The sequence below is a fragment of the Ranitomeya imitator genome, chromosome 10 (assembly GCF_032444005.1).
Source record: "Ranitomeya imitator isolate aRanImi1 chromosome 10, aRanImi1.pri, whole genome shotgun sequence".
NCBI lineage: Eukaryota > Metazoa > Chordata > Amphibia > Anura > Dendrobatidae > Ranitomeya > Ranitomeya imitator.
Window position 1 is genome coordinate 3668291 of NC_091291.1, and position 14249 is coordinate 3682539.

Here is a 14249-nt window from a genome sequence, read left to right on the forward strand (position 1 = left end):
TATATACTACGTGGGCTGGGCTGCTATATACTACGTGGGCTGGGCTGCTATATACTACGTGGGCTGCTATATACTACATGGGCTGTGCTGCTATATACTACGTGGGCTGGGCTGCTATATACTACGTGGGCTGGGCTGCTATATACTACGTGGGCTGGGCTGCTATATACTACGTGGGCTGTGCTGCTATATACTACGTGGGCTGCGCTGCTATATACTACGTGGGCTGGGCTGCTATATACTACGTGGGCTGGGCTGCTATATACTACGTGGGCTGAGCTGCTATATACTACGTGGGCTGGGCTGCTATATACTACGTGGGCTGCTATATATTACATGGGCTGCGCTGCTATATACTACGTGGGCTGCTATATACTACATGGGCTGTGCTGCTATATACTACGTGGGCTGTGCTGCTATATACTACGTGGGCTGGGCTGCTATATACTACGTGGGCTGGGCTGCTATATACTACGTGGGCTGGGCTGCTATATACTACGTGGGCTGCTGTTGTGAATTCTGTGGCTGAGTTCACTTCTGTGGTCACAAGTGGTATTGCAGTCTCTGGGCTTCCTCCCTCAGGTGTTTTGGTGAGCTCGTTGGCTGCCTTGCTATTTAGCTCCACCTGAGTCTGTCTTCCTTGCTCCTTGTCAATGTTTCAGTGTTGGGCCTGAGCTACTGCATCTTTCCTTGGGCCTGCTGCTCTGCTAGATAAGTGCTTCTAGCTTGTTTTCTGTTTTTTTCTGTCCAGCTTGCTATTATCTTTTGCTGGAAGCTCTGAGAAGCAAAGGGGTGCACCGCCGTGCTGTTAGTTCGGCACGGTGGGTCTTTTTGCCCCTTTGCGTGGTTTTCGTTTTAGGGTTTTGTGTAGACTGCATAGTTCTCTTTGCTATCCTCGCTCTGTCTAGAATATCGGGCCTCACTTTGCTGAATCTATTTCATTCCTACGTTTGTCTTTTCATCTTGCTAACAGTCATTATATGTGGGGGGCTGCCTATTCCTTTGGGGTATTTCTCTGAGGTAAGTCAGGCTTGTATTTCTATCTTCAGGCTAGTCAGCTCCTCAGGCAGTGCCGAGTTGCATAGGTAGTGATAGGCGCAATCCACTGCTGCTTATAGTTGTGTGAGGATAGATCAGGTACTGCAGTCTACAGAGATTCCACGTCTCAGAGCTCGTCCTATTGTTTTTGGTTATTGCCAGATCTCTGTATGTGCGCTGATTACTGCACGCTGTGTTGCCTGATTGCCAGCCATAACAGTACAAGGAGCCACACCAATGATTCCCAATAGAGGGAAAAAAGAAATCCTGACATCATTTTTTTTTTCTTAGCTCTGTCTTCAGTCTTTTTTTTCCCCTAGACATTAGAGTGCTTCAGGACACAGCTGTGGACATGGATATTCAGGCTCTGTGCTCCTCAATGGATAATCTCGTTGTAAATGTACAAAAGATTCAAGATACTATTGATCAGAAATCGATGCTAGAACCAAGAATTCCGATTCCTGATTTGTTTTTTGGTGACAGAACTAAGTTCCTGAGCTTCAGAAATAATTGTAAGCTATTTTTGGCCTTGAAACCTCATTCTTCTGGTAATCCTATTCAACAGGTTTTGATTATTATTTCTTTTTTGCGCGGCGACCCACAGGACTGGGCGTTTTCTCTTGCACCAGGAGATTCTGCATTGAGTAATGTTGATGCGTTTTTCCAGGCGCTGGGATTGCTTTACGATGAGCCTAATTCAGTGGATCAGGCTGAGAAAAATCTGCTGGCTTTATGCCAGGGTCAGGATGATGTAGAAGTATATTGTCAGAAATTTAGGAAGTGGTCAGTACTCACTCTGTGGAATGAATCTGCACTAGCGGCTTTGTTCAGAAAGGGTCTCTCTGAAGCTCTTAAGGATGTAATGGTGGGATTTCCTATGCCTGCTGGTTTGAATGAGTCTATGTCCTTGGCCATTCAGATCGGTCGTCGCTTGCGCGAGCGTAAATCTGTGCACCATCTGGCGGTATTGTCTGAGAGTAAACCTGAGCCTATGCAGTGCGACAGGACTATGACTAAAGTAGAACGGCACGAACACAGACGTCTGAACAGACTGTGTTTCTATTGTGGTGATTCTACTCATGCTATTTCTAATTGTCCTAAACGCACTAGGCGGTTCGATAGCTCTGCCGTTATTGGTACTGTACAGTCCAAATTCCTTTTGTCCATTACCTTAATGTGCTCTTTGTCATCGTATTCTGTCATGGCGTTTGTGGATTCAGGCGCTGCCCTGAATCTGATGGATTTGGATTATGCTAAACGTTGTGGATTTTTCTTGGAGCCTTTGCGGTGTCCTATTCCGTTGAGAGGAATTGATGCTACACCTTTGGCCAAGAATAAGCCTCAGTACTGGGCCCAGCTGACCATGTGCATGGCTCCTGCACATCAGGAAGTTATTCGCTTTCTGGTACTGCATAATTTGCATGATGTGGTCGTGTTGGGGTTGCCATGGCTACAAACCCATAATCCAGTATTGGATTGGAACTCTATGTCGGTAACCAGCTGGGGTTGTCAGGGAGTACATGGTGATGTTCCATTTTTGTCTATTTCGTCATCCATTCCTTCTGACATCCCAGAGTTCTTGTCGGACTTTCAGGATGTATTTGAAGAGTCCAAGTCTGATGCCCTACCTCCGCATAGGAATTGTGATTGTGCTATCGATTTGATTCCTGGTAGTAAATTCCCTAAGGGTCGTTTATTTAATTTGTCCGTACCTGAACACACCGCTATGCGCAGTTATGTGAAGGAATCCCTGGAGAAGGGACATATTCGCCCATCGTCGTCACCATTGGGAGCAGGGTTCTTTTTTGTAGCCAAGAAGGATGGTTCGCTAAGACCGTGTATTGATTACCGCCTTCTTAATAAGATCACTGTTAAGTTTCAGTATCCCTTGCCATTGATTTCTGACTTGTTTGCTCGGATTAAGGGGGCTAGTTGGTTCACTAAGATTGATCTTCGTGGTGCGTATAATCTGGTGAGAATCAGGCAGGGAGATGAATGGAAAACTGCATTTAATACGCCCGAGGGTCATTTTGAGTATCTGGTGATGCCGTTCGGACTTGCCAATGCTCCATCTGTTTTTCAGTCTTTTATGCATGACATTTTCCGTGAGTATCTGGATAAATTCTTGATTGTTTACTTGGATGACATTTTGATCTTCTCAGATGATTGGGAGTCTCATGTGAAGCAAGTCAGAATGGTTTTCCAGGTGCTGCGTGCTAATTCCTTGTTCGTGAAGGGATCAAAGTGTCTCTTCGGTGTGCAGAAAGTTTCATTTTTGGGGTTCATCTTTTCCCCTTCTACTATCGAGATGGATCCGGTTAAGGTTCAGGCCATCCAGGATTGGACTCAGCCGACATCTCTAAAAAGTCTGCAGAAATTCCTGGGCTTTGCTAATTTTTATCGTCGCTTCATCTGTAATTTTTCTAGCATTGCCAGACCATTGACCGATTTGACCAAGAAGGGTGCTGATTTGGTTAATTGGTCTTCTGCTGCTGTGGAAGCTTTTCAGGAGTTGAAGCGTCGTTTTTGTTCTGCCCCTGTGTTGTGTCAGCCAGATGTTTCTCTTCCGTTCCAGGTCGAGGTTGATGCTTCTGAGATTGGAGCAGGGGCGGTTTTGTCACAGAGAGGTTCTGGTTGCTCAGTGTTGAAACCATGTGCTTTCTTTTCCAGGAAATTTTCTGCTGCTGAGCGTAATTATGATGTGGGCAACCGAGAGTTGCTGGCCATGAAGTGGGCATTCGAGGAGTGGCGTCATTGGCTTGAGGGTGCTAAGCATCGCGTGGTGGTTTTGACTGATCATAAGAACCTTACTTATCTTGAGTCTGCCAAGCGCTTGAATCCTAGACAGGCCCGTTGGTAGTTATTTTTTGCTCGTTTTGATTTTGTGATTTCATACCTTCCGGGCTCTAAAAATGTGAAGGCGGATGCTCTGTCTAGGAGTTTTGTGCCCGACTCTCCGGGGTTATCTGAGCCGGCGAGTATCCTCAAGGAAGGAGTCATTGTGTCTGCCATCTCCCCTGATTTGCGGAGAGTGTTGCAGAAATTTCAGGCTAATAAACCTGATCGTTGTCCGGCCGAGAAACTGTTCGTCCCTGATAGGTGGACTAGTAAAGTTATCTCTGAACTTCATTGTTCGGTGTTGGCTGGTCATCCTGGAATCTTTGGTACCAGAGAGTTAGTGGCTAGATCCTTCTGGTGGCCATATCTGTCACGGGATGTACGTACTTTTGTGCAGTCCTGTGGGATTTGTGCTAGGGCTAAGCCCTGCTGTTCACGTGCCAGTGGGTTGCTTTTGCCCTTGCCGGTCCCGAAGAGGCCTTGGACACATATTTCGATGGATTTCATTTCTGACCTTCCCGTTTCTCAAAAAATGTCGGTCATTTGGGTGGTCTGTGATCGCTTTTCTAAAATGGTCCATCTGGTGCCCTTGGTTAAATTGCCTTCCTCCTCTGATTTGGTGCCTTTGTTCTTCCAGCATGTGGTTCGTTTACATGGCATTCCTGAGAATATTGTTTCTGACAGAGGTTCCCAGTTTGTCTCGAGGTTCTGGCGAGCCTTTTGTGGTAGGATGGACATTGACCTATCTTTCTCCTCGGCCTTCCATCCTCAGACTAATGGCCAGACCGAACGAACCAATCAGACCTTGGAAACATATCTGAGATGTTTTGTTTCCGCTGACCAGGATGATTGGGTGTCATTTTTGCCGTTGGCTGAGTTCGCCCTTAATAATCGGGCCAGCTCGGCTACCTTGGTCTCTCCATTTTTCTGCAATTCTGGGTTCCATCCTCGTTTCTCTTCAGGACAGGTTGAGTCTTCGGACTGTCCTGGTGTGGATTCTGTGGTGGACAGGTTGCAGCAGATCTGGACTCAGGTAGTGGACAATTTGACCTTGTCCCAGGAGAAGGCTCAGCTTTTCGCTAATCGCAGACGCCGTGTGGGACCCCGACTTCGTGTTGGGGATCTGGTTTGGTTATCTTCTCGTCATATTCCTATGAAGGTTTCCTCTCCTAAATTTAAACCTCGTTTTATTGGTCCGTATAGGATTTCTGAGATTCTCAATCCGGTGTCTTTTCGTCTGATCCTCCCAGACTCCTTTTCCATACATAATGTATTCCATAGGTCGTTGTTGAGGAGATACGTGGCACCTATGGTTCCATCTGTGGAGCCTCCTGCCCCTGTTTTGGTGGAGGGGGAATTGGAGTATATTGTGGAGAAGATTTTGGATTCTCGTGTCTCTAGACGGAAACTCCAGTATCTGGTCAAATGGAAGGGTTATGCTCAGGAAGATAATTCCTGGGTTTTTGCCTCTGATGTCCATGCCCCAGATCTTGTTCGTGCCTTTCATGTGGCTCATCCTGGTCGGCCTGGGGGTTCTGGTGAGGGTTCGGTGACCCCTCCTCAAGGGGGGGGTACTGTTGTGAATTCTGTGGCTGAGTTCACTTCTGTGGTCACAAGTGGTATTGCAGTCTCTGGGCTTCCTCCCTCAGGTGTTTTGGTGAGCTCGTTGGCTGCCTTGCTATTTAGCTCCACCTGAGTCTGTCTTCCTTGCTCCTTGTCAATGTTCCAGTGTTGGATCTGAGCTACTGCATCTTTCCTTGGGCCTGCTGCTCTGCTAGATAAGTGCTTCTAGTTTGTTTTCTGTTTTTTCTGTCCAGCTTGCTATTATCTTTTGCTGGAAGCTCTGAGAAGCAAAGGGGTGCACCGCCGTGCTGTTAGTTCGGCACGGTGGGTCTTTTTGCCCCTTTGCGTGGTTTTCGTTTTAGGGTTTTTTGTAGACTGCATAGTTCTCTTTGCTATCCTCGCTCTGTCTAGAATATCGGGCCTCACTTTGCTGAATCTATTTCATTCCTACGTTTGTCTTTTCATCTTGCTAACAGTCATTATATGTGGGGGGCTGCCTATTCCTTTGGGGTATTTCTCTGAGGTAAGTCAGGCTTGTATTTCTATCTTCAGGCTAGTCAGCTCCTCAGGCAGTGCCGAGTTGCATAGGTAGTGATAGGCGCAATCCACTGCTGCTTATAGTTGTGTGAGGATAGATCAGGTACTGCAGTCTACAGAGATTCCACGTCTCAGAGCTCGTCCTATTGTTTTTGGTTATTGCCAGATCTCTGTATGTGCGCTGATTACTGCACGCTGTGTTGCCTGATTGCCAGCCATAACAGGCTGCTATATACTACGTGGGCTGGGCTGCTATATACTACGTGGGCTGGGCTGCTATATACTACGTGGGCTGGGCTGCTATATACTACGTGGGCTGCTATATACTACATGGGCTGTGCTGCTATATACTACGTGGGCTGGGCTGCTATATACTACGTGGGCTGGGCTGCTATATACTACGTGGGCTGGGCTGCTATATACTACGTGGGCTGCTATATACTACATGGGCTGTGCTGCTATATACTACGTGGGCTGGGCTGCTATATACTACGTGGGCTGGGCTGCTATATACTACGTGGGCTGGGCTGCTATATACTACGTGGGCTGCGCTGCTATATACTACGTGGGCTGCGCTGCTATATACTACGTGGGCTGCGCTGCTATATACTACGTGGGCTGGGCTGCTATATACTACGTGGGCTGGGCTGCTATATACTACGTGGGCTGGGCTGCTATATACTACGTGGGCTGCGCTGCTATATACTACGTGGGCTGCGCTGCTATATACTACGTGGGCTGGGCTGCTATATACTACGTGGGCTGGGCTGCTATATACTACGTGGGCTGGGCTGCTATATACTACGTGGGCTGGGCTGCTATATACTACGTGGGCTGGGCTGCTATATACTACGTGGGCTGAGCTGCTATATACTACGTGGGCTGGGCTGCTATATACTACGTGGGCTGCTATATACTACGTGGGCTGTGCTATATACTACATGGGCTGCTATATGCTACGTGGGCTGCTATATACTACGTTGGCTGCTATATACTACGTGGGCTGGGCTGCTATATACTACGTGGGCTGCTATATACTACGTGGGCTGTGTTATATACTACATGGGCAGTGTTATATACTAGGGTGGCAGTGTTATATACTACGTTGGCAGTGTTATATATTACGTGGGCAGTGCTGTATACTACTATATGGGCAGTGCTGTATACTATTGTGTGGGCTGTGCTATATACTACTGTGTTCGCTGTGCTACATACTACTGTGTGGGCTGTGCTATATGCTACTGTGTGGGTAGTGCTGTATACTACTATGTTGGCTGTGCTGTATACTACATGGCTGTCCTATAAACTACGTGGGCCGTGTTATATACTATGTGGCTGTGCTATATACTATATGGGCTGTTATATGATACGTGGGCTGTGCTATATACTACATGGCTGTGTTATATGCTACGTGGCTGTGCTATATACTACGTGGGCTGTGTTATATTCTACATGGCTGTGTTTATATGCGATCATGAATCGTGGTATGTGTTAAAGGGGGGGCCCACTGAGACTCTTTCGCCCGGGGCCCACAAAAACCTGGAGCCGGCCCTGGTAATTAGTCACCAGAAAGGCTGCCTGCTTTGTACTGGCTATTGGGCACGCTGCAGCGAGGGCGATATAACTACTCCCACTCATGCGGGAACAATAATTATCATCTCTGCCAGTCGCTGCAAAGACTCCCGAAATGCCCGGTACAAATCTGCTGCCACCAGCTCCAATTTCTTAATTATTAACGGGTCCAACCCAGATTAGTAGCGTAATTCACTTCAGAGGACGTGACCATAGGTTATATAGCAAGGAGAGACAAGCTAGTAATTTTATATTTTACTCCCAAAAAATGTAGGCAGTGTTTACAGAAGTATAAAAAGATATTATAAAGAAGACAAATATTGTATGTACAGTACAATTACAAATGAAATGGGATTAAAGTTGAATAGAACACTTACATTTCGTTCAGATCATTTCGGATCATGGCTGACCGTGTGCTGTGGGGAAAGGGCGACACATCTAGATGCATTACAGATTTGTGTAGCAGCTAGACCGCGGATAAAAGACCCGTGAAGACTGTTGCTTCACTCACTTATTTCCAAGCCTAAAACCAAGGCACTCCCCCTGTGGTGACCTCACTTAGAGGCCGAATCCTCCCCTTTTCTGAGAGTTATGGCAACCATTTTTATACCTAGCTTGCCGTATGAACCTCGTATACAAACGACACTAGGATCAGGATGTGCACCACGTCGGGGGAATTCTTTTAAGTGTAAACACGGCGTAGTTACACGACCCTCTTATGAAGAAACCCGCTCCTTGCACTTGTTGGGTTTGGCTTCTAGCGATTTCAGGGAGTTCTAGATTTCTCGATGGACATCTGGAATAGATAATCTTTATATCTCTAGCCCGGATCAGTGCTTATCTACGTATAACCTTAAAAGAACAATAGAAGCTCATGCTTTCTATACCAGTTTTAGCCAGTATCAGATGGGAGGGAGGAGTGTAGGGAGACCTGCCTGCCACAGTATAGAGCCATATAAATTCTTGAGGGAGGGGGGGAAATGTATAGGATTACACACACAGGCAGAGGGAGAAAGAGTGGCTTAGAATCCCAGCCTCGGGTTGACAGGCAGAGGAAACTGCATTGGAGAGCTCTGTATGTGTAATGGAAGTAATAAAGACTCCTTCCTATTTCCTGAAACTTTGGCTCATTGCCCTGTAGCTTGGATTCGTCCCCTCCTCATGGTGGGCCCTGTTCCTCCATTGGGCCATGTGGACGTGTCAGTAAAATGTTGACCATTACTTCCATGTGTTCCTGACTGCAGGGGACTTGTTGTGTCAGTGTGAATATGCACATTACCCTTATACTACCATGGGCATGGCCCCTCTATGAGCAGGTACCAGACCCCCATCTATAGGGGCAGTGTACCCCCAATGTCCTCCGTCAGAGAAGGATCCATGGGAGGAGGTGATCATGTCTCATTCTGCTCGTTCTGCATCCCCCCGAGATAACTCCGAGATGCCCCACATGTTGGGGTCCAGGGACATATCCTAATATGGGGTCCGGATCGTCCTGTGATCTCATCGCCTCTGCTGTAATCAGATCCAAAGTTTCAGGACAGCTAAGCACCCACAAAGGGGATAATGCCTCCCCCAACAGTACCACACAGGAGCCATGTATCTAATCCTATCCTGTGTGATACTGTCTGCTGAGCCGTGTATCTAATCCTCTCCTGTGTGATACTGTCTGCTGAGCCGTGTATCTAATCCTCTCCTGTGTGATACTGACTGCTGAGCTGTGTATCTAATCCTGTCCTGTGTGATACTGACTGCTGAGCTGTGTATCTAATCCTCTCCTGTGTGATACTGACTGCTGAGCCGTGTATCTAATCCTCTCCTGTGTGATACTGTCTGCTGAGCCGTGTATCTAATCCTCCCCTGTGCGATACTGTCTGCTGAGCTGTGTATCTAATCCTCCCCTGTGTGGTACTGACTGCTGAGCCGTGTATCTAATCCTCTCCTGTGTGATACTGACTGCTGAGCCGTGTATCTAATCCTCTCCCGTGTGATACTGTCTGCTGAGCCGTGTATCTAATCCTCTCCTGTGTGATACTGACTGCTGAGCCGTGTATCTAATCCTCTCCTGTGTGATACTGACTGCTGAGCCGTGTATCTAATCCTCTCCTGTGTGATACTGACTGCTGAGCCGTGTATCTAATCCTCTCCTGTGTGATACTGACTGCTGAGCCGTGTATCTAATCCTCTCCTGTGTGATACTGACTGCTGAGCCGTGTATCTAATCCTCTCCTGTGTGATACTGACTGCTGAGCCGTGTATCTAATCCTCTCCTGTGTGATACTGACTGCTGAGCCGTGTATCTAATCCTGTCCTGTGTGATACTGACTGCTGAGCCGTGCATCTAATCCTATCCTGTGTGATACTGACGGCTGAGCCGTGTATCTAATCCTCTCCTGTGTGATACTGTCTGCTGAGCCGTGTATCTAATCCTCTCCTGTGTGATACTGTCTGCTGAGCCGTGTATCTAATCCTCCCCTGTGTGATACTGTCTGCTGAGCCATGTATCTAATCCTGTCCTGTGTGATACTGTCTGCTGAGCCGTGTATCTAATCCTCTCCTGTGTGATACTGACTGCTGAGCCGTGTATCTAATCCTCCTGTGTGATACTGACTGCTGAGCCGTGTATCTAATCCTATCCTGTGTGATACTGACTGCTGAGCCGTGTATCTAATCCTATCCTGTGTGATACTGTCTGCTGAGCCGTGTATCTAATCCTATCCTGTGTGATACTGTCTGCTGAGCCGTGTATCTAATCCTCTCCTGTGTGATACTGTCTGCTGAGCCGTGTATCTAATCCTCTCCTGTGTGATACTGACTGCTGAGCCGTGTATCTAATCCTCCCGTGTGATACTGACTGCTGAGCCGTGTATCTAATCCTCTCCTGTGTGATACTGTCTGCTGAGCCGTGTATCTAATCCTCTCCTGTGTGATACTGACTGCTGAGCCGTGCATCTAATCCTCTCCTGTGTGATACTGACTGCTGAGCCATGTATCTAATCCTCTCCTGTGTGATACTGACTGTTGAGCCGTGTATCTAATCCTCTCCTGTGTGATACTGACTGTTGAGCCGTGTATCTAATCCTCTCCTGTGTGATACTGACTGTTGAGCCGTGTATCTAATCCTCCCGTGTGATACTGACTGCTGAGCCGTGTATCTAATCCTCTCCTGTGTGATACTGTCTGCTGAGCCGTGTATCTAATCCTCTCCTGTGTGATACTGACTGCTGAGCCGTGTATCTAATCCTCTCCTGTGTGATACTGTCTGCTGAGCCGTGTATCTAATCCTATCCTGTGTGATACTGACTGCTGAGCCGTGTATCTAATCCTCTCCTGTGTGATACTGTCTGCTGAGCCGTGCATCTAATCCTCTCCTGTGTGATACTGACTGCTGAGCCGTGTATCTAATCCTATCCTGTGTGATACTGACTGCTGAGCCGTGTATCTAATCCTCTCCTGTGTGATACTGTCTGCTGAGCCGTGTATCTAATCCTATCCTGTGTGATACTGTCTGCTGAGCCGTGTATCTAATCCTCTCCTGTGTGATACTGACTGCTGAGCCGTGTATCTAATCCTCTCCTGTGTGATACTGTCTGCTGAGCCGTGTATCTAATCCTCTCCTGTGTGATACTGTCTGCTAATATTTCCGGATTTTGGCTCTTGCACGTTTTTCGTTAACCCCCGCTGTTCCTGGAGGTGACTTTGTCCTGGTACAATATGGCGGCGGCTTCTCGGCGTTCGGTGAAGGTGACTTTGTTCGTTTCCTGCCGGTTCAGGTTTCAGCGCTCGAATTATCGCGCCCCCCTTCGACTTTTCTGTTTTTTTTCTTTTGTTTCTATAAATAGCATATTCCACTAGGGGGAGGGGGATGTACTGACCATCGGGGAGGGTCTAGGGGTGATAGTGATTATTGGGGAGGGGGATGTACTGACCATCGGGGAGGGTCTCGGGGTGATGGTGACTATTGGGGAGGGGGATGTACTGACAATCGGGGAGGGTCTAGGGGTGATGCTGACTGTTGGGGAGGGGGATGTACTGACCATCGGGGAGGGTCTCGGGGTGATGGTGACTATTGGGGAGGTGGATGTATTGACCATCGGGGCGGGTCTCAGGGTGATAGTGATTATTGGGGAGGTGGATGTATTGACCATCGGGGCGGGTCTCAGGGTGATGCTGACTGTTGGGGAGGGGGATGTACTGACCATCGGGGAGGGTCTCGGGGTGATGGTGACTATTGGGGAGGGGGATGTACTGACCATCGGGGAGGGTCTCGGGGTGATGCTGACTGTTGGGGAGGGGGATGTACTGACCATCGGGGAGGGTCTAGGGGTGATAGTGATTATTGGGGAGGGGGATGTACTGACCATCAGGGAGGGTCTAGGGGTGATAGTGATTATTGGGGAGGGGGATGTACTGACCATCGGGGAGGGTCTAGGGGTGATAGTGATTATTGGGGAGGGGGATGTACTGACCATCGGGGAGGGTCTCGGGGTGATGGTGACTATTGGGGAGGGGGATGTACTGACCATCGGGGAGGGTCTTGGGGTGATGCTGACTGTTGGGGAGGGGGATGTACTGACCATAGGGGAGGGTCTCGGGGTGATAGTGATTATTGGGGAGGGGGATGTACTGACCATCGGGGAGGGTCTCGGGCTGATAGTGATTATTGGGGAGGGGGATGTACTGACCATCGGGGAGGGTCTAGGGGTGATAGTGATTATTGGGGAGGGGGATGTACTGACCATCGGGGAGGGTCTCGGGGTGATAGTGATTATTGGGGAGGGGGATGTACTGACCATCAGGGAGGGTCTAGGGGTGATAGTGATTATTGGGGAGGGGGATGTACTGACCATCGGGGAGGGTCTCGGGGTGATGCTGACTATTGGGGAGGGGGATGTACTGACCATCGGGGAGGGTCTAGGGGTGATAGTGATTATTGGGGAGGGGGATGTACTGACCATAGGGGAGGGTCTAGGGGTGATAGTGATTATTGGGGAGGGGGATGTACTGACCATCAGGGAGGGTCTAGGGGTGATAGTGATTATTGGGGAGGGGGATGTACTGACCATCGGGGAGGGTCTCGGGGTGATAGTGATTATTGGGGAGGGGGATGTACTGACCATCGGGGAGGGTCTAGGGGTGATAGTGATTATTGGGGAGGGGGATGTACTGACCATCGGGGAGGGTCTCGGGGTGATGGTGACTATTGGGGAGGGGGATGTACTGACAATCGGGGAGGGTCTAGGGGTGATGCTGACTGTTGGGGAGGGGGATGTACTGACCATAGGGGAGGGTCTAGGGGTGATGGTGACTATTGGGGAGGGGGATGTACTGACCATCGGGGAGGGTCTCGGGGTGATGGTGACTATTGGGGAGGTGGATGTATTGACCATCGGGGCGGGTCTCAGGGTGATGCTGACTGTTGGGGAGGGGGATGTACTGACCATCGGGGAGGGTCTCGGGGTGATGGTGACTATTGGGGAGGGGGATGTACTGACCATCGGGGAGGGTCTCGGGGTGATGCTGACTGTTGGGGAGGGGGATGTACTGACCATCGGGGAGGGTCTAGGGGTGATAGTGATTATTGGGGAGGGGGATGTACTGACCATCAGGGAGGGTCTAGGGGTGATAGTGATTATTGGGGAGGGGGATGTACTGACCATCGGGGAGGGTCTAGGGGTGATAGTGATTATTGGGGAGGGGGATGTACTGACCATCGGGGAGGGTCTAGGGGTGATAGTGATTATTGGGGAGGGGGATGTACTGACCATCGGGGAGGGTCTCGGGGTGATGGTGACTATTGGGGAGGGGGATGTACTGACCATCGGGGAGGGTCTTGGGGTGATGCTGACTGTTGGGGAGGGGGATGTACTGACCATAGGGGAGGGTCTCGGGGTGATAGTGATTATTGGGGAGGGGGATGTACTGACCATCGGGGAGGGTCTCGGGCTGATAGTGATTATTGGGGAGGGGGATGTACTGACCATCGGGGAGGGTCTAGGGGTGATAGTGATTATTGGGGAGGGGGATGTACTGACCATCGGGGAGGGTCTCGGGGTGATAGTGATTATTGGGGAGGGGGATGTACTGACCATCAGGGAGGGTCTAGGGGTGATAGTGATTATTGGGGAGGGGGATGTACTGACCATCGGGGAGGGTCTCGGGGTGATGCTGACTGTTGGGGAGGGGGATGTACTGACCATAGGGGAGGGTCTAGGGGTGATAGTGATTATTGGGGAGGGGGATGTACTGACCATCAGGGAGGGTCTAGGGGTGATAGTGATTATTGGGGAGGGGGATGTACTGACCATCGGGGAGGGTCTCGGGGTGATGCTGACTGTTGGGGAGGGGGATGTACTGACCATAGGGGAGGGTCTAGGGGTGATAGTGATTATTGGGGAGGGGGATGTACTGACCATCGGGGAGGGTCTCGGGGTGATGGTGACTATTGGGGAGGGGGATGTACTGACCATCGGGGAGGGTCTCGGGGTGATGCTGACTGTTGGGGAGGGGGATGTACTGACCATCGGGGAGGGTCTAGGGGTGATGCTGACTGTTGGGGATGTACTGACCATAGGGGAGGGTCTAGGGGTGATAGTGATTATTGGGGAGGGGGATGTACTGACCATCGGGGAGGGTCTCGGGGTGATGGTGACTATTGGGGAGGGGGATGTACTGACCATCGGGGAGGGTCTCGGGGTGATGCT